Source organism: Myotis brandtii, unplaced genomic scaffold (genome assembly GCF_000412655.1).
Source record: "Myotis brandtii unplaced genomic scaffold, ASM41265v1 scaffold192, whole genome shotgun sequence".
NCBI classification, from domain to species: domain Eukaryota; kingdom Metazoa; phylum Chordata; class Mammalia; order Chiroptera; family Vespertilionidae; genus Myotis; species Myotis brandtii.
In genome coordinates this window covers 1,299,796-1,323,041 of record NW_005357159.1, presented here as the reverse complement: position 1 = coordinate 1,323,041, position 23,246 = coordinate 1,299,796, and the positions used below count along the sequence as shown (strand labels likewise).

The 23,246-nt window shown below is 39.5% G+C and overlaps 1 protein-coding gene across 1 annotated transcript in view; it reads left to right on the top strand.

Annotated features, from left to right (window-relative positions):
- Window positions 1-23,246, top strand: part of SMAD1 (SMAD family member 1) — a 68,366-nt gene that overhangs the window by 5,752 nt on the left and 39,368 nt on the right. The gene's annotated exons all lie outside the window — the stretch shown is intronic.

Genomic DNA, 23,246 nt, shown 5'->3' with positions numbered 1-23,246 from the left:
CTAATCTGGTGATCTGTCATTGGATTTGCCACAAAAATGCCTGAAATATTTTTAATACTTACTCTGGAGCAACTTGCTTAAAAAAGAAAATAGCTAAGCTAGTTAACATGAATGTACTTAAAATCTAAATTTAAATCTTCATTTTGGTGTACCTTATTAAGATGGTGTACAGCTAGTCCTATAGTCAAAAATATAGCATTTACAGCCACTGCTTGCTGACTTGCAGAAATGAGCAGGCCCTGTGGAAGAGTCATTTGCATAAGGGAAGCTATCTTTCAGATGGGAAAAACCAAAACGTTCATAAATAGTTCAACTCCAGTGACTACATCGGATTGGTAGGAAGGTACTAAAAACTGCAGTATTTTAGCAATTTAACATCTTTGTAATAGTTGTTCTAAGCTAAAATCAGAACTTTAGGGATGATTCCCTCTTGAAAATAAAGCATCAAACCCTCTACAATTCACGGGAATCCCTACCTGGCGATTCTCTTCTCTGCTTAGTTTCTCATGTTCAGATATAGAGCCTTATTCCCTTGTAAGAATCCAGGGCTGTGGTGTGGTAGATTGGTTTCTTAACTAATTTTCTTGACAACAAGCTTAAATTTATGGGAACACACACAGCAGCTGATTATGCATCTGTATGCTTTTGTGTTCAAAATGCAAATAAATACAATGTCATATTTGGGAAGAGGATAGAGGAGTCTAACTTTTGATTAAAAATGTATTTATATACATAATTTTTAATGCTTATTTGTAGTTTCCCCTTAATTTTAGGGCAGCTGTTCTATAGATATTTTTTTCCTACAATCTCAGATAGTTAGGGTATAGTTACACAAACTATTCATTCATTTTCCTGTTGCCTGTCTTTTGTGGTTTCTTTGCAGTGTTCTTTTGCAAAGTGGAAGTATTTCAGACCTCTATAGCTTTTTTTCTTTCAGTTTCAAACACCACAAGAGAAAAGGGAACTAATTATCTTTTAAGTGTTATCATTAGGCATTAAAATCAAATCATTATTTAGTTAGCCAAATGCAAGATCTTTTGTTTAATTAGAAAGAATGTGTCATTTTAATGGAAGAGGGATTTTAAAATATGCTCATTTAGTAATTTTGATGCAGCATTTCATAAGTATATGCTTCATTATTCAATGAATATTAGTTCTGAGCGGCTCAGTCATTGGTGAGAAGACACACAAAATGGAAAAATTAAATGCAACAACACTGCAAAAGTTGTGGCAAGGTAATAAATATAGAGGTAAGTTTTACAGACAACTCAAGTGAGGACCACAGCCACTAGCCACACGGAGCTGTTGAGCACTTAAAATGTGGCTAGTGCAACTGAGAACTGCATTTCAAATGTTAATTAACTTATGTTTAAATAGCCACCTGTGGCTATCCTGTTGGACAGCACAGATCTAGAGGCTGGTGAGCAACAGCTCTACCTGACCACAGTAGGTATTCCTGATGGGGCCCAGTGCAGTGCGGTGGGAGAGAGATTCAGAAAAGTTAAATTGGGGTGAGAATTTTCGGGCCTTCGAGTGCCAGAACAAGGGCACATTGGAAATCACTGAAGGTGTTTGAACATGCAGTTTGGATTGGAGGGGGTAGAGCCCATAATGCCAGGAGATGAAGAAGAAAGCTATTTGAGTTATCCATCTGATGAGGTGGGTTTTGTGAGTAAAAATGCACTTGGTGGTTATTTGGCTACAGAGTGATGGGAGGGAGAGGAGGCAGAGATTATTCTTAAGTTTCCACCCTGAGTAGCTGTAAAATTGATAAAGCCTTTACTTAAGGACAGGGAAGAACCACTTATAGAAGGAATACAGTTTGTGTGAATGATAAATTAGAATTGATGGGTTGCATTTAAGGTGGGGTATCCAGGTATTCTACAGGCAGGTTGGAGATACAAACTAAGCTGAAGCTTAGGGAAGGACTCAGAACTTTAAGTACAGATTGTTGGAAATGATGGTTGAACTTCAAGGTGTTTTGAGAGAATCGGGAACAGAAACAAAGAACTGGTAGGGTGACTCTGCCATTGAAACCCACAATTGGGAATTAGGAGAAGGGGATGGTATGTTTGAAGTAGGCAAAAGAAGGAACTGGAAGGAAGGTATGGGGTCAGAGGAAGCTGGGGGAAGAGGGATCCCAGAACTAGGGTCAGAGGGGAAGTGTCTCATGGTTCATGGTGAAGGAGAAACGGCTGGGTAATCACGTGAATGCAGTTGAGGAGAATAGACTTGGTATTCTGGGAAATGAGAACTAGATTCTGAAAATTCCCTCGAGTGACTTATGCTTCAAAATAGAGGGGACCTCTTGATACTTGAAGGTTGAGGGAAAGAAGTTAATGGGTGGAAAACAAAGATTGGTGGAGTTGGTGATCTTGAGCACAGGGGACGAAATATTAGCCATGGTAAGGAGGGAGAGTTGTCTGAGAAAGAAGCAGGATGGGGTCTCAGTTGAGAGGAAAGCAGAGGGTGGAGCTCTTGCCAGCTTGTGCTGCTTTTCCCAGCAGTGTGGAAGGCAGTCCCCTCATTGGGACTGTGAGGTGTGGGACTCAGCAGGTGGTAGTGGAAGCTTAGAATAGTGGAGAAGTTTTGGGAGAACCCTTGTAGGTGGTATGCCAGGAGATCTATGGAAAACTCAAAGTCTAAACAGTAGGAGGAAACCTGCGGAAAAGCTTGATGTGGCTGTAGGGAGGACTAGGTAATTGTTGCGTCTAGGTGGCTCCTTAGTAAGATTGGAGGGAAATGTTGGTAGAGTTGATTCTGGCCTAGAGATAGCAAATGGGTTACGAAATGAGGCTCTAGAATCGGGATGTTGGGTTTAAGTCCAAGCCCCAACACTTCCTCGCTTTTTTATAACTTTGGGGAAGCTGCTCACCATTAGTGTTTGTGCCTCACTTTCCCTCATCTGGAAGAGAGGTGATAGCCTCGGGATTGATTGCGAATGAAATGAGTTATACTTTCATATTTCACTTAATCTAAGATGCTGCCAATTGTGAGACATTATTTCATGTGCTACTGAGGAAAAAACTGTCAATTAGACATGACGTACCGTTGATGATCAGTTTCCTGGTTCTGGAGGTGAAAATGGGAGGAGCATCCCAGTCGTTGAAATACAGACTACGCAAAGGACGTAGCATGGGGCGTGGCATGTAATAAACACTCAGAAAATGGTAGCTCTTTCTAAAAATCACTGTGATTTTAGAGTCCAGAATGTTAATGAGAGCAGTATTGAATCCAGTCTAGATCAGCGGGGTCACAGGTTATACGGAGTCCAATGGACTAAACGAATTGAGAAGGGTGAAGCAATGGGAATGCCGGTAATGAAATTGTGAAATACCAAGTTTGGGAATTTGTAGATGGAACATTTCCCTGACAATCGTAGGTAAAGGTTTTTAAGAGAAGTGTAGAAATTGAATGAATGCCTGTTAATGATTTTTAAGTTATTTAAATTGCCAAGAGCTTTAAAAAGTAAGTATACTGAGTTTACCAATGGCTTTTCTTATAGCATTCATTAGTGTTAAAAAAAAATTTTTTTTTTTCATTCGAGTAATATATGCTCAGTGAGGAAAGATCCTGGCATGGATTCTTGTCATAGTGTCAGAAGGAAAGCGGGATTGGTTTGTGCCATTTCAGAGGTGGGGAGGTATTAATAGCCGGTTGTAGAGCCCTTCTAAACGTGGCTCCCAAGGCAGAAAGCATAGAGGAAAAATTTATGCATTTGACAGCATTTATGTGACCACAAATGACAAAGTGCACAGTCACAAATACGGTCATTCAGGTAACAAATTTGCAGCAAGTTACTGTTCTCGGTAAGAAACTTTTTAAGTCAATAGGAAATACCACTCTTAGAGAAAAACTGGTAAAGGACATGAACAAGCGATTCACAAACAAACAAAATGCAAGCTGCTAATAACCATAAAATGTGCTGCTGTGTCCTGCACCAGACTCTTCAGTGTGTTACTCTTTGTGGACCAGGAAGTCGCAGTCTGGGAAAACTGGGCTATCAGGTGTGTGCGGTTTCTTAGCTTGCACGAACCATGAACCTGGCAGACACCAGTGCTTAACAGAGCACGTGGGAACGCGCCTCCTCCTCCTACCTGACTTGCAGTATTGGAGTTTCTTTATAGTGACATCTCCTCATTCATAAGAGACACAGTGTTGGTCTTGGAATATGGATTTGATGGTTGAGATGGATTCGTTTATAAGGTATTAAAATAAAGTGAGAAAAGTTCTCCCATCTAGTAAAACCACTTATAAAGGGGGGGAAAAATTTAAAGAGTTAGGCATCAGCATTTAATTTGCTAGATTTTCTCTTAAGAATAATGGTTAGGCTTGTGGGGGTTAGAAAGGCTTTGCATGTGCTGCAATCAACAGCTGGTTGATGGTGGGACCCTTATCTAAGTTACATACACTCCGTCTTCCCTTGGCACTGAGTTCTTGCCCAGCCACTAGGCAGAATTGAATTTGTCAGCATCTTCTGCCTCACCATCTTATTTCTTGTAAATGATCTGCAAATATCTCAAAGTTGGGGGGGAAAGGGCTTTTAAATCGCATCTACAAGCTCAGCACTTGGCCTGTTACCACCCCCTCCAGCCCCCCATTCTTAAGTCCTTTCTGAAGGATTGACTGGAGCAGGGCCCCTAAAGTGGGATGCATTGGTCAGAGCTGTTCCTCAAACTCTTTCAGTTGAGTTGGAGAGAGAGGATGAACGTCGGGGAAAGTTGGTCTTAATTTGATCAGAGAGAGTAGTTTTTCATGAAGGGGAATAAGAGTAAGGCAGTGCGTGTTGCTGGAGAAAGTAGACATTTAGCCCTGTGAAAGCTCAGGACGGTTGATTGTATAGAGCTTGCCAGCTCATCCAGTGCAGCTTCCTGTTTTGCTTATTGTCCGTTGCTGGCTTTGCCGTCTGGCATAATTAATAACAACCTCTTCTTTATTTTTCCCGTTGCTCATGTTTGTGTGCTCAGGACTTCTGTTAAGTCTGTTCAAGCTTGAGGGAATGTTTGATTGGTTTTAAATGTTTTTCTGTTAACTGTGAACCAAATTAACTTACTTAAATGACTGGCACCCAGGCTGTGTTTATTTACACCGAAGAGTTTGGTCACGTTGCGCAGGTTGGGATGTTGCTTTGTATTGCCAGAGAGCCTCCTCTCAAAACGGTGCATCCCCACTGTGGGGGTTCTGCCTTTGGTTGAGCTGATATGAATCCCGTTCAGCAGGTGTTTCATGCCTTCCTACTGTGCGCCCAGCACTGGGCTCTGTTTTGGGAGGGACAGAGAAATGTATGTCAGTTTCCGCCCTGAAGAAGCACTCTTGCTCCTAAGGGGAGACTCCGATGATATGAAAAGTTAAATGAGAAGCCATTGTTCTTAATGTTATATCATCTCAGCTGGAGGGCATTTCTCTTATAATGGGGATAGTCTTTCAAAATCAAGGGATGGGGAAAGGAATCTGATGTGGTTGGTAGAGCTCTTGCTTCCTGCCCGTTTCTACGTTAGTTAATTCTTTCAGCAAGTTTTTGAGTGTCTATTTATAATCGTACTTCTGTTCATAGTGTATCTCTCATACAGCTTGACAAAGTTGGGATAAGGGACCATTTAAGTGTGGGACTTGCACAGAGGATCTTGTACCTTTGAGGGACAATACAAACCTGCTTGTCTCATCCAGCGTCAGTTTTAATGGCTTTTATTACACTTACCTTATTAATTCTTTGGACTGAGTTCCGTGAAGGCATATGGACAGTGTGTTTATGATCGTTGTGTTAGTACAGTGGTTCTCACCTGTTGGCACATAGGAGTACATGAACAACCACCTCAGAAATGACTGGGCCTGTCCCTAGGGGCCCTATACAAGGGTTACAGTGGAGAGCTTTTTTTTCTTTTCTCTCTCTCTCTCTCTCTCTCTCTCTCTCTCTCTCTCGGAGAGCTTTTTAAAAAGTACCACAAGAAGTCTCATGTATAGCAGTATTATGAATATTGCCATACCAAAAAAAAAAAAAAAAAAAGAATATAGCCCTGACACACAGTAGGTACTTGATGAGTAAACTTGTTTCATTTTGATGTTTTTTAAAACATGCCAGGAAAAGTGGTATGTTGTAAGTTCACTGTGGTTATGCATTAGGTCTTTTATACCCAGACGTACTAGTGATGTTTGAGGGTTAGCTGATTTGCTCTCCCACTTTTTTTTCTTGGAGGAGAAAAGAGATGGGAAGAACAGATTCGTGTGTTTGACATGTTTTCCTTGTTGTAGAAATCAGCAATTCCTTGTGTCCTGGAGTCTAGAAGTGAAGTTAAACAAAGCTCTTGAGGCCCGAGGCACTTAGATTACAAGGAAAAGAAGAGGGAAAGGGGGAGAATAGAGCAGTGGTCCATCGGGCAATATGAATTAGTGGTCATCACAGCGGGGGGCAGGCAGGGGCGTTTCTCCAGCGTCAGTGGGTAGAGACCAGGGCGATGCTGAGGTTGAGAAAGCCTGGAATAGAGGGTGACAAGGGGGTCTAGAGGCAGATAGGACATAGAAGTGGCAGTGTCACTGACTTGTTTCTGCCACGCCACTGCACCCAGATCTCTAGAATTGAGAGTACTATTTTTTTTTGCCATTATTTGTAGATAGCATTGAGGTTGCCAGCTATATCGGAGCCATTAAAGTGAATATTTAAGTATTTTACTTGTAATAAACATGATACTTGAAGGAGTTCTTTAACTTTTCTCTATCTCTACATTTGCTTCAAAAAAATTAATGAGGCAGTAATTTTTGTTTTGCTTTGTTTATGTTTTCATAAGGGACCCTAAGAATAATCGGTGGGAATGTAAGAAAAGTAGATTTCTTAAAAGGAGCTTAATATTAATGTTCTATGACTCATCATAAGAAAAGAATATTAAGAATATTATGGGCTGTTGGTGTGAAGTAATGGTGTCATTTTCCATATATCTTGTTGAGGTATAGCTTAATACTTCTTATCTGTAGTCTAGGCTCTTTAGATTAAAATGAACTTAATTTTGTCATTGCTTCCCTGATAAAACTCTTGGTTTTTCTATGTTCTAGGAAAGTATGAGTAAATTAAGAAGGAAAACAACAGTGAAAAATAAATAAATTTGGAAGGGAAGGAATTGGATGGATTAAAATAAAACCGTAAACCCTGATTCCAGCGGTTCTCAACCTGTGGGTCGTGACCCCTTTGGGGGTTGAACAACCCTTTCACAGGGGTCGCCTAAGACCATCGGAAAACACATATATAATTGCATATTGTTTTTGTGATTAATCACTATGCTTTAATTATGTTCAATTTGTAACAATGAAATTGGGGGTCACCACAACATGAGGAACTGTATTAAAGGGTCGGGGCATTAGGAAGGTTGAGAACCACTGCGATTCGGTAGCTCAGTTGGTTAGAGCATCATCCTGCTACACAAAGGTTGTGGGTTTGATCCCTGGTCAGAGCATTTACAAGAATCAACCAATTAATGCATGAGTAAGTGAAACAACAAATCGATGTTTCTCTCTCTCTCTCTCTCTCACACGCATACATACACACAAAAAACATTTAAAAAAATCAATAAATACAAATTTAAAAAGAAATAAAACCATAAACAAATCCTTGCTTGTTACCCCCTCTGCTCTATGCATGAGACAGAGGAGGAGGTTATTTAGGGGAAACTGGGTGGCCTTGGCAAGCTCCTTAACCTTTCTGCACCCCAGTTTCATCATCTCTGAAATAGTCTTTACCTCCTAGGATTCTTGTGAGGATTAAGAGAGTTAATAGGTATAAAGTGCTCAGAATAGAGCCTGGCGCTTTGTGGTGGTGGTGGTGGTGGTAGTGACATGAGAATGATACATGATTCTCTCTGAACACTAGAGTTGTTGGAAAATTGATGGAGACCACGGGTGAGCTGTTAGGTGAGGTCTCCCAGAGAACCACCTGCATGACAACGCTCTCCCTTTGAAGTTGGTGGTGATGGTGATGAGAGTTTGTTGGGTCTTCAAACTGGGATGTTTCAGGTGTTCTGTAAACGCTCATTTGCATATAGCCTGAATTTCCAGAGGAAGATAGAGTGACTTATGTGATAAAATATGTTTGTAAGTTTTTATAATAAAATCATTACTTTTAACTGTCATCTGCTTATAGATTTTCCACAGAAATATTTGAGTCTTGGAACAGGTATTTTTTTTTTTAATTTATGGTGTTCTCAGGCATATAGTAGTTTTATTATTAGTGCTAGCAAAATGTGATAAGGAATTGAAAGCTTCCTCTGATAAAGCAAAATATATTCCAAAAGCAATGGCTAATTTTTATGAAGGCTGCTTTGGATTATCCATTCCATAGTTCACACCCACTGATGCAACTGGTCGGTGGTTGAACTCATTTGGATTTCCATTGCACAGCAGGTATCTCAGATCCCAGGATGCAGGGGAGAGGTCGTTATGGCAAAGAAAATGGCACAGGCTGTTGGCCACTCTCCCTGCATGTATATCCTTCCTTAAACAGCCTGAACACGTCATGCGGCTCCTATCACAGTCAGTTTTATAGTATGGTTCTCCCGTCCCTCCCCCACACCCTTTACAGCTGTGTCCTCGGTGGTGTGGGAAGCATATCGTACTCATTTTCTTTCCACTGCACCTTTCTGTTGGTGGGAAGCACAGTAAGAACTGTTCAATCACATAGTGAATTAGTGGAGACGAAAGCTGTCTTAGTAACTGAACGTGTAACGGAGGACGGGTTCTGGAGTCTTCTAGGAGCACTCTGTTAGGGTTTTCCATTCTGATGCTAAGTAAGTCACTGTGGTGCGGTGAGTGGCCAGCACGGGGCTGAGCAAGTGATCTGAGGCAGCCAGGGTCTGGAGTGATGGTGCAGGTCTCACCGGATTCTGTAGGTGACGCTCACTTGTGTCCACAGCATTATGTTCCTAACCCGGTGAGAGAGGTCGCCTTTGCTGCTTCCCGCTCTCGCTGTAGGAGCTCTCACAGTTCTGGAGGAGGCTGCCGCTCTCCGTTCAGTTTCTGCGCTGAGGTGGCCAAGTGGACGGGGTGGGGGGGGTGGTGGGGAGGCCAGTCCAGTGTTCGGCAGATTGAAAACAGGATGCCATTGATTATCATGTGGAGGAGAGTGAAACCTGGCTGATCTCAGTGTTTGTTTCAGTGATTATGTAAACTTTGATTTTCAGGCGTTATTTTATTTTTCTAAGTAACAGATTTCTGTACTGGGGAAGGGACAGGACCAAACTGCTCTTGAGATATTTGAATAGCACAGAACATTTTTTGGGGGTAAGATTCGTGCACTGAAAAATGTGAAGGATGTTTGAATTGTTAATGGAAATTTACTTTCTGTTAATGTCACGGCATTTTGTAAAATTGAATTTTATTATCATGTGCCTGAGTTGCTTAATAAAAAAGTACATTCCCAGCCATATCATATTCACTCAGAATTAGGTCATATATTCCAACCCTGTATACATAAATAAATTATTGCGTTCTGTACAGAAACAATTTCAGTTATTTTATTCTTTATAAAATGATGTCTTTCTGCCTCTTGGTCATAATATTGTCTTTTAGAGCCCTGTAGACTAAATCTCTTACCAATGTTTAGTTTTTATTATTGGGGTTTTAACATTGAAAACGGCAATTTATTTAAAAAAACCCAGTCAGCTCTCTTACACTCCCCTCCTATCTCACTCCTAAAGGTAACTGTGTGTTCAGTTTTATTTTCTTCCAGGCCTTTAAAGATGCACATATATTGTAAATGTGCAGGTTTTGTTTCTATTTGTAAAATGAGATCATAAGATATATGTTGTTCTGTAATTAAAAAACGCTTTACAGCCCTGGCTGGTTTGGCTCAGTGGATAGAGCATCAGCCTGTGGACTGAAGGGTCCTGGGTTCAATTCTGTCAAGGACACATGCCTACATTGCATGCTCAGTCCCCAATGGGGAGCATGTAGGAGGCAGCCAATCAATGATTCTCTCTCATCATTGATGGTTCTCTATCTCTGTCTCTGTCTCTGTCTCTCTCTCTCTCTCCCCCTTCCTCTCTGAAATCAATAAAAAAAAACACCCCACAAACAAACAAAAAACACTGAACAATTATGGTATGGTTTTCTTTCCATGTTAGACATGAAAGTCTGTCTTCTTTTTTCCTTTTTTAACAGTTACATCATGGTTGGATGTACCATCCTGTGTTGTTAGACATCTGGGTTATCTGGGCTGTGCGTAATCTTAAGCATAGATGAAGCTGATCTGAGGATGCCGATTCCCTTGCAGCTCTCGTAGGTCCTGCCTGTTTTCTTCTCACCTCATACTGTGGGGCTTGGAGGTGTGGGGATCCTCCCAACCATCCTCCCGCCAGCCTCCATGAAAACACCCGGCTTGGAGTATCCGTCAGCTTATACCACTCCCTTCCCTTCACGTTCTGCCTCACTCCCCATCCTTCACCCTCATTCCTACTAGATTTTAGCTTCTAGTTCAGTGATGGCGAACCTTTTGAGCTCGGCGTGTCAGCATTTTGAAAAACCCTAACTTAATTCTGGTGCCGTGTCACATATAGAAATTTTTTGATATTTGCAACCATAGTAAAACAAAGACTTATATTTTTGATATTTATTATATATATTTAAATGCCATTTAACAAAGAAAAATCAACCAAAAAAAGTGAGTTCGCGTGTCACCTCTGACACGCGTTTCATAGGTTCGCCATCACTGTATCTAGTTGTTACTCCCTCCATGCTGTTCCTCTGGTCGCTCTTGGTCTACTTCTTCCGTGACCTTTGATCCCACCTCAGATACTCAGTCCCACAGTCCTTCTAAAAATTAAACCGATTTCTCCAAGTTTATGGTTAATTCTTTTGTTGATTTACGTAAGCAGGAAAGTGTATTTGTTCATGGCTCTGCCTTCAGAATACCTCCAGCATCTGACCCCTTCTGCCGTCACAATCCAAACCCTGATCATCTCAAACTGCAACAATTGCCGCAGCTTCCGAACTGGTCTCCCTGCTGCTTCCTGCTTCCATCCTTTCCGCCTGTTCCCAGCCCAGCCAGCCCTGCAGTCTTGTTAAACTGTCAGTCAGGGCATGACTTCCATCTCTCCTCACATCTCCCAGCGGCTTCCATCTCAATTTAGCGGGAAAGCTAACAAGTCCCTGCGGTTCCTATGTCTGCTCCCCTCACCTCTCCGACCTCACCTCCCGCGTCTCTCTCCTCACCGTGTTGCTGTCCCATTGGGCCCCTTGCTGTTGGAACGGGTCGGCCACATTACTGCCTCCGGGCCTTTGCACTCGCACGTCCCGCTGCCTGCCCTGTGCTTCCCCAGAGATCCCCGCGGCTGCCCCCTCACCCCTCAGGCTTCCATTCGAATGTCACCTTCTCAGCGTGGCCTTCCATCACCCCTGGAATGTAGGTCTCCTGAAGGCATGGACTTCCTAAAAATGACTGCTTTTGTCTCTTTTGTTCAGTGCTCTGTCCCAGTGCTTTGCATAGTGTCGGGCACAATATCGGTGTCTGTCAAGTGCATTGAATGACTGTAGTGCTTATCCGTTTTTCTTTTTATCGTTTTTTAAAAAAATAAAGTTAGAACTTCACTGAACAGATAAAAGCTAAAGACAGAAACTTTTTTTGTGTGGGGTAGTTTTTTGTATATACAAAATGTTAAAATTAGCTTTCTTATTTGTGAAACTGCTCTCAATAAAATGTCACCTTTTTCAGCTTGTTAAAATTTTCAAATCAGTTTCACATATTTATATTTAACCTACCCAGTGGGGTAGGTAGTGGAGTCAACATTTTGTGGAAAAGCAAATGGGGGCTCAGAGAAGAGTTTTTTTGCTCCCAGTACAGCTACTAAGTGGAAAGCTGCCATTGCAACCTGCTTCTGATTCTGAGGGAAGGACTCTTGTTTTCTCATTTAGGAACATCTTAAAACGACAGAAACACGGCAGGGGTTTTATTTTGAAAGTCTGGAGAAAGGAGCCCTGATTTCTTATTCCGGATTTAGCCTGCCTTTTGTTCCCAGGTTGAAAGTACGTAAAATAAATGGTTAACTTTAAAATTCCTGACAATGACAGATCAACAAGTTTTATTTCTCTCACCTGTGGAGGAAGTGGCCTCCACCCAGTTTTACTGAATTAGGAGGGAAGTGATTTTTTCAAGTGATAAAAAAGAAATAAAATTCCATGCTCTTCCCAGAGGAGGAGTTCAACAATTGGGAGAATGGTGTGAGACCATATGTTGGTTTGTAAAAGGATATAACTTGTAAAGATGTTTCCTTTGATGCCTGTGATGAATATGGATGTGTTTCCCTTCTAAAGGGTCCAGATTAAATTATTCAATTAGCTCTGCACTGAAGGATCTAAATATAGGGAGAGGGTTCAGGCTGTCCTGCCTCGTGAATGTCCGCTCACCCCTACAGATGTGCAAGTTTGTTGTCATAAACAGCACCTGTGAGTTCAGTGGAACAAGAGAAAAATGTTCCAAAAAATGAAACAGTAATTTTTTTTTTAAATAACGGGTAGTTTTTTCCGCCTATTCCATTTTTCCTGTGAATTTGGCATGTGCATTTTTTTTTTAAAAAAAAAAAACCTGATGAATAGGCATTAGTATCTATTCTGGTTTAAAATGTAGATCAACCACTTGCTAGAACATGGTCTCGAGAAAGTTACTTAACCTCTGAACTCAGGTTTATTAGTAAAGTCGAGATAACGATACATACCTTAGAGAACTCCTGTAAGGAGTCGGTAAGATGTTTGTAAAAACAATCAGTATAATGCTTGTGTAAGTAATAGCTCAATTAAACTAATTTCACTCGCTTGCTAATGATGGACCATTCATAACTGGCCACTCAGTGGAAATTTACCACATTTAGCATTCTTTGCCATCTGTAGAATTGCTCTGCTATGATAACAATGACTCAAAGAGAAGTCTTTTTTCTTAGAGACAACTACTGTAGACGTCTCCCCTCTTGTAGTCAATGCAATTAAATTCTAAAATGCCTCCGGTCTTCCATGTCCTATGTTTGAGGAGTGAGCCCTTGCGGGTCAGTGACTCAGCAGTGTTTGAGATGACTAGAGGAGAAGTTTGTCAGGGTGAGGTACTTGGGAGCTGGTTCTCTCGAAGGCCACCCTGTGCTAAAGGACAGTTTCCCACGACAAGGCTGAATTTAAGAAAGGGGATTCAGTGGGACTAAGGAATGCCATACAACTTTGGGAAGAAGTGTCAAGGAGATACAGAAAGAAGCCAAGTTTGTTTGCTGACGTTGACAGGAAGAAAACTTTTAAGCGCCTTCAGTCTCCTTAAGTAAATAGCTAGTTCTCCAATGAAACATAACAGAACTGACACTTGCTCCTTCTATATGGAATCTCTCTGACTAGGAAAAATTGGCCAGTTGGCTTACACACAGCCCAGCTTTATCAGGATGGACGGACAGACTTGTGTATGCAGAGCAAGACATGAAAGCATTCCTGTCGTAAAGAATTTTCTAACGCAATGAAGATATATTGAGTAGCATACTTGGCACTCCTCAACTATACACCTAAACTATAAGCCACACACAGGTCTGACCTTGGAGACTCCTGTAATCGTGGCATCCCTTGCTGCGTTTTCATCCAGGGGGCGCCACTTTTGAAATCATTTGACTGAAATGTCACAGCTGGTGATGAACGGACACGTGGTCGGTAAGCTAGCATTCGGGGTCTGCGCGGCACTTCCTTTCTTTTCGATCCCTGAGATTCCCATTCACTTAACACTCTGTTGAGACACCACATGGCAGCTCTTGCTAGCATGTCACTCAGTCACACCTGAGAGGCTGGGAGCTGTGTGTAAAGGCAACAGTACCTGCCTAATTGCATCACTAAAAAGGCTTTCAAGTGGCTTGTCCTCCCTCCCACCTTCAACCCCCCATCTCTCCAGATTTGGGAAATTACTCTCTGAAGAAAATAAACATGTTCATGAGAAAATGGCAAACTAGTTATTGTGCCAGCAATCACATGTTTAGAAAGTTGGGAAATGTTTGGAAGTAACCAAAACAAGGCTTGATAGTAAGGGGTTCCGTGAGGTGAAATTTGACTCTAGGTGTTGTTGACAGCAGGGCTTTGCTGATGCTTTGATTTAAAACCTGGTGGAGTTCTGTGATCCCCAAAGGATCTTCACATTGCTTTCTCGCGTAGGAAAATTGTTTAAGTACGTTTTCTTTTTCTGAGGACTCTGTCGAAGTAGAGTTCCCTTTAGTCCAACTGCCAAGCAGTGAAGTAGGTTGTTTCACAAGTGCTTTGGAATCTGTAAAAGAAATGGAGAGAGATTTTATCTATTCTCACTTTTTTTCTTGTTCTAAGTCCTCCACCCCTTATTTTGGTGGGTGATGGGCTACCTTTGGTTATTTTGGGCTACTTTTCACCCGTTTGAAATGGAGAAATGTGGAAAGTCAAGAGCTAACTGCTTTTTTAAAACAGGAAAAAGGAACAGAGGCGCTTCACCTGTTTTCTTCTATAATACTAATACTTCAAAAGCAGGCTAGTTACGAGTTGGGATAACTGGGGAAAAGAAACATTTGAACATTGTTGAAACCAAATCAGAGAGCATTGTTACTTTGGGGTGTTTTCTGAGACTGAAATAGCTAGAGAAAACACATCTCCGTTTTTATGTTCATTGTAATGGCATTATCCTGTGTAGCAAATGTTAACTTTTTTTTTCTGTCTGCCTTAAGTGTCAATATGTATCATTTTCCTTAAGGATCTGTAAAATAAGTAACCTTTCATGCTTTTATTAAGGAACTGTTTCGTGTTGGTACCATTTTTTAGTTCTACTCTTCTTGTTCCAGAGTATTGTCAGCACCTGTCTTCATTATACGTAGTAGTCCCATAGTCCCCCCTTATTTGTGGGGGATACATACTAAGACCCACCTACCCACCTGCATTGTGGATGCCTGAAACCGTAGATAGTACCAAACCCTGTATATCAGTAGTTCTCAACCTTGGCTGCACATTAGATTCACCTGAAAATCTTTTTAAAATCCTGATTTCTGGGCCTCATCCTCCGGAAATTCTGTTTCTTTGTTACTAATGTTGTGGCCTCACCCCATAACAAAGAAACAGAATTTCCGGAGGATGAGTCCCAGAAATCAGGATTTTAAAAAGATTCCCAGGTGATTCTAATGTGCAGCCAAGGTTGAGAACCACTGTTGTATATACTATGTTTTTTCCTGTACATACATGCCTATGATAAAGTTTAATATATAATTTGGCACAATAAGAAATCAAGTAAGTTAAAAAAAATAGTCCATTTTGGAATAATGAAAAATTACATTACAGATCTTCTGGCATGTTCATCTTTTTCTCCCCTTGTTGATGTTTTAATTTAGCTATGCATGTTCATCAGGCCTTGAATCCTATCTAAACTTGGATGTTAGGATAGATGACACATACCTTTTCATAATACTAATTCATATTGCCACCAATCACTTTATGCAACACGTCTTTTCCATCTCCTTAGCATTCCCTATAGTGATGTGTTGTAGATACAAAAATGCTAAACTACAAAAATCATATGGTTTGCTTATGATTTCTCTGATGCCCTGCTGTAGCTCTTCTTTAGAAACTCAAGTCTTACTTTTTCTGTTTATTCATAAGATTATCTGTTTAAGCCCTAGCCGGTTTGGCTCAGTGGATAGAGTATTGGCCTGTGGACCGAAGGGTCCTGGGTTCGATTCTGATTCAGGTCGAGGGCACGTACCTTAGTTGCAGGCTCCTCCCCCGTCTGGGCCCTGGTTGGGGCGAGTGCAGGAGGCAACCAATCAATGTGTCTCTCTCACATCGATATTTCTGTCTTTCCCTCTCTCTAAAAATCAATGGAAAAATATCTTTGGGTGAGGATAAAAAAAAAAAAAAAGAAGCAAGGCCATCTGTTTAAGAAGAAAGCTAGTGGTATGAGTCAGGAAGTGTGCACCCGGTTTATTTGCTTACTTGGAAGTACTCACTTCCCCCAAAAAAGGATCAAATATTTTTATAGAAAGATAATTTTATAAAATTGTCTTTTTTTCTTAAGCGACTCATCCAACTGTAACCATTTTCAAAGTAAAGTTAATCAATACCTTGTGATTTTAGTTCCTTGGTTCTTTTGATCTTTATGCTTTGATGTTTCACCTTTAGAGTTAAGATAATGAACCAAAGAACAAGAAATGAATTTTAAAAAGTGAGTTGCTTGTGTCATTGAAAATAGATCATTTACCTTCTATTTTCAAGGTAGTAGGATTCTGATTTTTTTCACCCCAGTCACTTTTTGGAGCATATATTTTATGTTAATTTTTATTGAATAATCTAATTATTCTTTCAATATTTAATGGGATCACTTATTTTGTCTAGCTCACTGAATCCCATGCCAGTGCAAGATGTGTAAAGTGGCACTGGTCTGAAGCTACAGAGGACATTGCATCATTATCTGTCTCCTCTCCTTCTCATCCTTTTATTAAAGGTTCTTGGTTTATAACACTTGGTGGCTAATCTCCTACCCCCTATCCCCCCACCCCCCACCTTCTTAAAAAATATATCTTCAGATACAGATCAAAGTAATTTCCTTTTAAAACTTTCTGTGGAAATTGGGATCTGAACGATAAGTAGTGGCAGAGGGTGTGTTTTGTTGATATTCACACAGTCAGATAATTACGGGTGTCTTCACTGGAAGAGGTAAGATGAAGAAATGCCCACGGTGGTCCAGTTGGCTCCTTAGGTTTCCTTTAAATATAAAGCGAGTTGCACGGCAGTTAAAGGCTTGTTAAATTTTTTTGCTTTTTTTCCTTTTAACATTAAGGAACACCACATAAGTTGCAAAATTAAATATCCAAGTCAAAAGGCGTATTTTTCTCATTTGGCTTCTGGCAGGGCTCAGAGAAACCCTTCTCAGGAATAGGACCCACAGGGAAGGGCTCTGAATTGAGAACCCTGTTTTAAACTCCCATTTTCATTACTTCTGAAACCAGATCGCACTACAGGTCCAGCCTGACATGTAAGTAGAGATTGTGTGTGGCTTGAGCTCCTGAAATTGAGTTTTGTTGTTTTGTAATTAGCAAATTACATATAGAAGCTTTAAACATTTATTTTAAAGTTACAGTTTTTCATTAAAGAGTGTTTGGAAAGTTCAGAAAAGTAAGAGAGAGAGAGAGAGAGAGAGAGAGAGTACTAACCTTGCATACCCAGCCACTGTTCATATTTTGGTGTATCTGCATAGTTGTTTATGTTATAGATATCACTCTATGTGTTCTGCTTAAGGGTTTTTCCCAGTTATTACGTAGTTTTTATAAGCGTAATTTTAAAGGGTTATATGACAGTCTATTGAATGAATTGTACTATAGCTTACATAACTATTTTCCAATTATTAGATACTTCTTTTCCCCCCTCCATAATAAATAATGCTCTGATGAAAACCTTTGTACAAAAACTTTTTACCTTTTCTAGTTCAGAATATTTCAGACTAAGTTTCTAAAAGTGAAACAAAGATCTCCATATTTTAAGGCTTCTGGGGGGTTCTTTACTAGATTAATGGTTTTTTCCTTTTTCTTTTTTTTTTGTCAGTGTGAAATGTTTGTATTTGGAGAAGCGGGAAGGAAATCTCTGTTTGCTGACTCATGTTTTTATTTTGCACTTTAAACTGATAAGGCCACTTAACTTTTGACATAAACTAAAGCAGGAAGTACAAAAAGGGGCAGAAAAAAATGAGTTGTCTTGCCAAGGACAGAGTATCATGGACTTATTTGAATTCCTAATGGGAAGTAGATGACCTGTTTGACTTGTATATATTAGAAAAGTGCTTAACTCAGAAACACACAAATTAGTGATCAGCCTGCATTTTGGGTCATCTGTGCATTTATATGCAAAGGGTGTGATCTTGGCCCTTTGATTTTTGTGAGTGACATCAAGACATTCACCCCCTAACTGGCCCCTGCAGTATTTTGAAGCGGTATGTTTTGTTTCTGTTTTTGTCTTGTCTCTGTATGGAGAAGACTTCCTGTATTGAGGATATCACCTTAGCTGTCTTTCTAAAGCATAGATCTAGTCATGTCGATGCTCTCATTTAAAACCGTCCACTAGTCTACAGAATGAGATGTCTCACAGGCCCTTCACAGTCTTACCCCTGCCCTTCTTATTAGTCTTGTATTGTCTCTCACCACCTTGAACCCTAGCATTTCTATTGTGTGTCTGTTAAAACTAGCAATTTAGAAAAGTGGTTATCCCTAGCTGGTTTGCTCAGTGGTTAGAGTGTCAGCCTGCGGACTGAAGGGTCCTGGATTTGATTTCGGTCAAGGACACGTACCTGGGTTGCAGGCTCCTCCCCGGCCCGGGTCCTGGTCAGGGCTCATGAAGGAGGCAACCAATCGATGTGTTTCAATCACATCGGTGTTTCTGTCTTTCCCTCTCTCTTCCACTTTCCCTAAAAACTAATGGAAAAATATCCTCGGGTGAGGATTAACAACAACAAAAACGTGTTTACTAAAAGAAATTGAGGCTGCCGAGCCAGACGCATGGGTTCAAACTCTGACTCTGCCATACGGCTGTGTACATAAACAACTTTGGGCAAGTCATACAACTTTCTACATTCCCCTTTCCCTAGCTGTAAAATTAGTGGTCACTTTGGAGGGTTTGTTGCAAAGATTAAACTAGTTAATAGATGTGAAGTGCTTGGAACAGATTCTGTCAGGTAATGATTGCTCAAAATGTTAGCTCTGTTGTTTCACAGAATTCTACCCATCCTTTAAGGCCTGTCTTCCTCGTTGACGAACTTCCTGAAATCCTGGAATTAATTGTTCTCTCTTTTTTTTTTCTGCTTTTCTATGTTATTGGTGCCTGTTTTAGAGCTTTCACCGCATAGCATCATAGTTAGGCACTGGCTCTTGCATTAGAATGTGAGCTCCCTCAGTATGTAGACATCTGTGCCTCTTTCCTTGGAGAAGCACAGTGCTCAGTACAGTGATGTTGGATGAATGTCAATTTGATTAGTTAAAACACGGGTCTGAAATGGTGGTTCTTAATCCCCTGCCACCCCCCAACACATGTATTAGTGTAACAAACCCATCAGTGATAGAGCTTCAAGTAACCTCAAGTGATTTTTCAATAACTCACCCCCTCTACTTAAAAATTATTGGCTAAACTATAAAGAAGCAGTTTTTGGAATAAAAGAAAATAACATATAGAACATGAAGAAATATATTCCCTTCATAAATTGTGACTCGAGGACTAGACAGAAGTTGTCTTTCTTGTTCCTTTGCAAAGCTCACTTTTAGTAAATGATCATGTCAATAGGTACACTCTGACCAAGTGTGACTTTTGATAATAGCATCATTTTGTTTCCTGTTAAATGAAAATAATACCAGCGTGAAAAGAACTGGTAAATTTGGGCAAAAAATCTTTACTTTAAAAAGGAAACTACGGACTGCTACAGCCTATTAAATAATATTTATATTGGGTAATATTTATTCATATTAAATATTGAATAAAGTTGAAGCCCCACACTTGGCCTTCTGATTTCTCCAGTGAGCTAAACATTTGTTGAGAATCTGCTATGTGCCAGGCACTGTGCTGGACTCCAAAGATAGGAAGACAGAAGATTGAATTCCTTATTTTATTATAATGAGAAAGATGTGTAAATGACCACAGAGTAGCTATGGACATGCACAGTGTGCTGTGAAAGCTGTTCATAATCATTATCTTTTTTAATTTCAAGGATCAGTAATGATTTTCCCCTTTTATTTGTTATTGATAATAAATGCCTTCTCTTTTATTAACCAATTTTTCTAGAGGTTTATTCAATTTTATTAGTCTTTTCAAAGAACCAACTTTGATTTTATAGGTTTTCTCTATTATTATTTTTTTTAATAACTACTGTCATTTCCTTCTACTTTCTTTGGATTTAATTTAATGTTTTTTCTTGTGGTGGATACATAGAACATTGGTTTTCAACTTTATCTTTCCTTTCCAATATATGCATTTAAGAGTATACATTTCCCTTTAAGCATGGTTTGAGCCATATCCTGCAGGTTTTGATTTATCATATTTTCATAATCATTAAGTTAAAAAGGGTTTCTAATTTCCACTGTGGTTTCTTTTTGACCCATGGATTATTTAAAAGTATAATTATTTTCAATAACAACATTTTGTTACTGATTTCTTAGTTATACTATGATCAAAGGACACATTCTGTATGGTTTTGCTCTGTATGGAGATTTGTTTTATGGCTCATTATATGGTCATTTTGGGTAAATATTCCATGTGTATTTGAAGGTATTTTGCACTCTACAGTTCTTGGATACAATGATATACGTATATGAATTGGATCAAGTTTTTAAACACATTGTTAATCTTCTGTATCTATTGATTTTTGTTTGCTTGTGTTATCAGTTACTGTGTTAATCTTCCACTAGCTTGTGGGTTCTCTCTTTATTAGTTTCATTCTGTCAGTTTCTGCTTTATGTATTTTGAGACTGTTACTATGTGCATAAAAATTTGATATATTCATGGTGGGGATTGTTATATATTCATGGTAGATTAACTCTTTTAACATTATGAAATGTCCCTTTTTATCTCTGATTATGCTTCTATTTTGAAGCCTATTTTGTCTGATTGGCTAGCTTTGTCAGCATTTTGGTAAGAATAACCATCCTTCCTATCAACCTTTCTCCGTCCTTATATTTAATCTGTGTCTCTCGTAAGTACACTGTGGTTAAGAGGAGCTCCCCATCCTCACCCCCATCTTTTACTTACATATTTAATCTGTTTATATTTAAGTAATTGCTGATACTTTGGGGATTAGATCTAAATTGTATTGTTATTTATTTGTCCCATCCACTATTTGCTTCTTTTTCCCCTTATATTCTTTGTATTAGTCATATTTTAAAAAATAATTTACATATTTTAAAACTACTATTACCTTTTTATAGTTTTTAAATTATTCTTTCAGTGGTTGCTTTATTATGACATGACTTTAAAACTTATATCAATAATAATTTAATTCTTTACTGTAGCCTCGGTAATAGAGGGAGCTTAGAACACCAACTTCATTTAGCCCTTTCTGCTTTTTTTGGGTTATGCATCTTAATTGTATGTTTTAAACACCAAAGCGATTCCTATTATTGTTTTGTGACATCAGTATTCATTTAGACTTACCCTTATTTACCCTTCTGGAACTCTTCATTCTTTCCTGCAGTTCCTTGTTTCTTTCTAGGAACTTTTTCCTTCTGCCTGAGGAATTCCTGCTGGAAGCCAGTTTTCTCAGATTTTGTTTGTTGGAAAACATCTTTATTTCACAATCATTTCTTTGCATGATTTTTTCTACTAAGTATAGAATTCTGAGTAATCAGCTCTTTATTTACATTTGCCATGCTAAGGATGTTATTTCATTGTATTTATCCTTTTGGGGATTTATAGGGCTTCATGAATCTGTGGCTAGATGTCTATTGTCAGTTTTGGTAAAGCCTTGGCCATTATCTACAAATACCGCCTCTGTCACTCTTCTCTTTTCTCATCACCTTGATCCATTTTAGTATTAAGATGATTCTAAGCTATGTTTTAGTATAAAAACTGGTCCATGTCATTTTTGCCCTTATGGGTCTGAACTAAAAGCCTAGTGTACTCACCAGGCCTTCTTCTTAGCAGGCCCTCAACTCCAATTTTTTTTTTTTGTCTCCACCATAAGATTACTGAAATCTCCGCTTGGGTCTTTAGCCTCTTTCAGTATGGCTACTAGGCCTCTTGCTATTCATAGCATAGGCTTTGCAAATGCCTTGAAAAGAAAAGCAATGAAGAATGCTCAGCTCACTTCATTGCTTTCTCCTTTTCTCCAATATCTTGGCCACTATGGTCCTGAGTACCTTGGTTGCTTTTTAAAAAATATATATTTTTATTGATTTCAGAGAGGAAGGGAGAGGGTGAGAGTAACATCAATGATGAATGAGAATCATGAATTGGCTGCCTCCTGCACGGCTAGAGGAAGGGAGAGGGTGAGAGTAACATCAATGATGAGTGAGAATCATGAATTGGCTGCCTCCTGCACGGCCCCCACTGGGGATCAAGCCGGAAACCCCAGCATGTGTCCCCACCAAAACCAAACCATGACCTCCTGGTTCATAGGTCAATACTTAACCATTGAGCAATACCGGTTGGGCACCTTGGTTGATTTTTCATGCCATTAAAAACCAGGCTCCCCCACCCTAGTTTGTTTGCATTTTATACAGCTTTTATAGTAATTTTGGGGAGGAGGTTGGTTTGATACATGCAACTGCACCTTAGCCAGAGTTTGTGTAAAGTTATCCTCTTTAATCTTTCTCACCTTTTGTGCTTACATCTGGTTAAAGGTAACTAGAAGGTTGAAATGAGACAACTTCACTAAAGAAGTTGGTAAAGTATGTGTTCATGTGCATCGTTCTGTTCATGTCCGTAGAAAGCAAATTTGAAAAAGTGTGAAATAAATTTCTTACCTTACATATCCTGTGGCCAATAGACATATGCTTGTTCATTGAATAAGTACCCTAAATTGTTGCTACATTTATGTGGTAAAAGTATAACTACCTCTCCTTTTAGCATTAAAAATACTTGAACAAATGAAAACCTTTGTTTTTGTTGATTTAGGTGTGTCTTAAAATACACTTTTAGTGCTATAAATGAATCTAAATATAAAACATTATAATATCTGGTGAGAACTTGAACTGTTTTGTACTAAGGTGTCTATTGCTTCTATCTCAGAAATCATGTAAACGGTAACACACTACTTTTTATTTTTTATGTATGTATTTATTTTAAAATATATTTTTATTGATTTCAGAGAGGAAGAGAGAAGGAGAGAGAGAGACAGAAACATCAATGATGAGAGAGAATCATTGATTGGCTGCCTCCTGCATGACCTATACTGGGGATTGAGCCCACAACCTGGGCATGTGCCCTGACCGGGAATCGAACCGTGACCTCCTGGTTCATAGGTCGATGCTCAACCACTGAGCCACACCAGCCTGGCAGTAACACACTACTTTTTAAACTGTGTCTCAGTTTATTCATCTGTAAAATGACAGTGCTTTTATTACCTAGCTGAAAGGATTATTTAAAGGATTAAATGCTATGTGTTAGTCTGCTTGAGTTGCCATAACAAAGTGCAGCAGGTCCTTGAATGACATCATTTTGTTCAACGTTTTGTTATAATGTTGATGAGATGCCATACAAACTCTTGTTTGTATCAGTTAGCCTATGGTAAAAATCGGATTCCTTATATATTGTTTTGCTTAAAGTCGCAGAACCTA